Here is a 2,782-nt window from a genome sequence, read left to right on the forward strand (position 1 = left end):
GGGTAGACCCTTACTGTAATCTGCTACTGGCTGGGTGGTCCTGAGGTAGCTAAATCCTAGTGCTAATTAATCCTAGTGCACGGAAGGACATGTGTTTTATTTTATTTATATATTTGTCAAACATAGGCCCGCTTTGCCAAATTGTGTTTTCTTAAAGGAAAGAAAATACAATTCTAAAATTAAATAAACAACGTTATATTACTTCCAAGGCCTTAAATTAATTGTTTCTTGTTCCTGTTTGGGAAGTTTATTGCATGCATTTGTTTTGTTGTTGACGGTTTGGAGAAAAACGTTACCTTATAGGAAAATGTTATTGGATTCTGTAGTCTAGGGTGCAGATGGGATCCTAATACTTGTTGCACAGGAAATGAATTGTGGTGTCAGGATAAAGTGGCTTCGCGTGAAAACAAGGTCTGGAAAACAAAACACTGAGAGGACGGTTTGGAAGAGTTTTGGTTATTACTCCTGTCGACACACTGGTATTGTGTTGTGTTTTAAACTCATTTAAAAGCCAATTTACTTTTGTTGGGAGTTGGTGAATGTTGCCACCTGCTGGCAGTCTCATGCCAGGGTTTAAAATAAAACTTAAAATAAATAGCAGCCGTAAATGTTAACTAATTTTTTTTAAATGTTCAATGAACTGCTACTTTAACAAAACTTAGAAACAAATAATTTCAAATGTTTGAATTGTGATCAACTCCTTAGTCAAGCAGGCACACATTTTGGCGAATGTTTTCGTCAGGTGTTTGGTGAAAACGTTGTCATGACCTGGGGTATAATCACATGCTTACCGAGTTCCTGTTTTTTGAAAGGAGAAAAAAAAAAAAAAAATCCTTTTAGTTTCACGAAATTAGAACCAAGTCACTATGGAACGTTATTCAAGGTCTCATGTTATTCAAGTTTGGAATGAAGTTTGTGAAAAACAATATGTGAGTATTAATATTATCTTAAATGCAGGATAGTCGTGCAATACTTTAAACGAGCCATTGAGACTTTACATCGATGTGTGTCTAAAAAGGGTTATTTCATCATTAATGCAATAAGTTGTGTTGCATTTAAAGAAACTATCTTCCATGTTCACTTTTGTTTATTAATAAATAAGGTTTTACAGAGATGCATTAACAGACATTAAGAATCGTCCTCTTTATCTCAGGGATTTCAAAAATGAATGAATTAATACACAAATGTAATGATTGGTCCTGTAATAATAATAATTTAAAAAACAAAAAGAATAACTACAGGTTTGATGAAAAAACACTGCAAAAGAAAAGAACGCCAAAACAGTGAACACATACAATAGAGTCCTGTCAAAGAATAACACACTTATTTATAATCTAATTTATCATACAAAATACATCACAGTTAGTGGGTATGAAGTGTAAAACTGAATAAGATATTTAGTAGCCATCGATTACAGGATTGATCTTAAAAAAGCTTACTAAGGTATAACAGGGTAAAAGAATAGTGAGGTACAGTAAAGTGAGAGGATGGTAAAGCACTGGCAAGCATCTCCAAATAAGCATGTGAAAGCAGTGTGAAAAACAATGACACAGTGATGCAACAAGGATTGCTGATAACCATGGATTTTAGTTCCCGAGTTTAACATAAACATGCATTGATGGATTAATTGCCCTGGGGTTTTATAGGGAGCCCCACGTATGTATTATATTACCAGCACAGGCATGTTCAGTTTTGGGAGGCTTTTGTGAAGAGGCAACAAATACTTTATTGAGTAATATGCATTGATTATTATGGTCTTTAACCTGTCCAATATTCAATTAGGAAATTGGTTTCAGACTGCACCTCCAGTAAGCATAGTAAACTGCCAGATCAAGTGGAAATATGCTATAGTAAATTTGTATATTCTAATTACTTTGAAGAGCCTTGGGGTTTGTATCCAGCAATAGTGTTTCTGCATGGATGGTATATACAGTGCCATACTGCAGTGTAGCTTTCAAGTTTTTAGTAATTGTGGCTTTTATTATTTATTTTGTGACAGTCTCTAGTACAGATCAGAGTGTGTAATAACATTGTTTGCAAACATATTCAAAAAACAAACACAGTAATGCTCATAAACTGGATACACTTCAAAATACAGGTGCATTAACTCCTAATGTAATAATGATTTACTACCTGTCTCTGTACTGAGCCCTGTGATTATGGATGAAGCACCTTATATTAACAAAGATAAACTTACTTTCCTGCTCATAACTTCTTGCTGTACATACATGTAATAAATAATATGGTACGCACAGTGCAGCTGCAGTGTACTGAATGCACCTGTATTTTGAAGTGCATCTGCTGACTATACCAGCACAGAGGAAAATAGAATTCTTCAGTGAGCTTCAGCACATAACTGAAACCTTCACGAGCAGGTAACTAATAAATACATTGAGTTATTGTTCAACCACTAGCTGAGCAGCTGTTTTATTGCTGTAATAAGGCTGTTTAATAATTATAGAATGAAAATGCGCAGGTGCTGCTGTAAAACAATAGTCCTGCTGTTTGAAAATAAAACTGCACATTAAGTTTATAATTAACCGTGAGATGATGCCTACGTTTGTATGACTACCAGGGCTTCTTCAAACTAAATCTATAAAAAGGAAAGGAATTTTGAATGTTAACAGATGGCAGCAGGTAGCTTTGCAAAAACTGCTGGGGCCGATGCTTGTGTGGAGGTGTGGGGTCCGACCACAGTAAAAACTTGAACCCTGCTAAATTCAGTCAAATGTTACCCTGTTTAACTTAACTTTTCTACATGTTGTTACTAATGCGTGTAATT

At 34.9% G+C, this 2,782-nt stretch overlaps 1 protein-coding gene across 2 annotated transcripts in view; it reads right to left on the reverse strand.

Moving 5' to 3' along the window:
* Window positions 1-1,075: 1,075 nt before the first annotated feature.
* Window positions 1,076-2,782, reverse strand: part of LOC117412838 (uncharacterized protein C1orf232-like) — a 6,184-nt gene continuing 4,477 nt past the window's right edge. For both annotated transcript variants that reach the window (XM_058997527.1, XM_034021419.3), the window contains one exon: window positions 1,076-2,782. This exon is cut by the window's right edge and continues 615 nt beyond it. The gene's annotated coding sequence lies outside the window, so the exon portion shown is untranslated.

The sequence above is a fragment of the Acipenser ruthenus genome, chromosome 23, assembly GCF_902713425.1.
Source record: "Acipenser ruthenus chromosome 23, fAciRut3.2 maternal haplotype, whole genome shotgun sequence".
NCBI lineage: Eukaryota > Metazoa > Chordata > Actinopteri > Acipenseriformes > Acipenseridae > Acipenser > Acipenser ruthenus.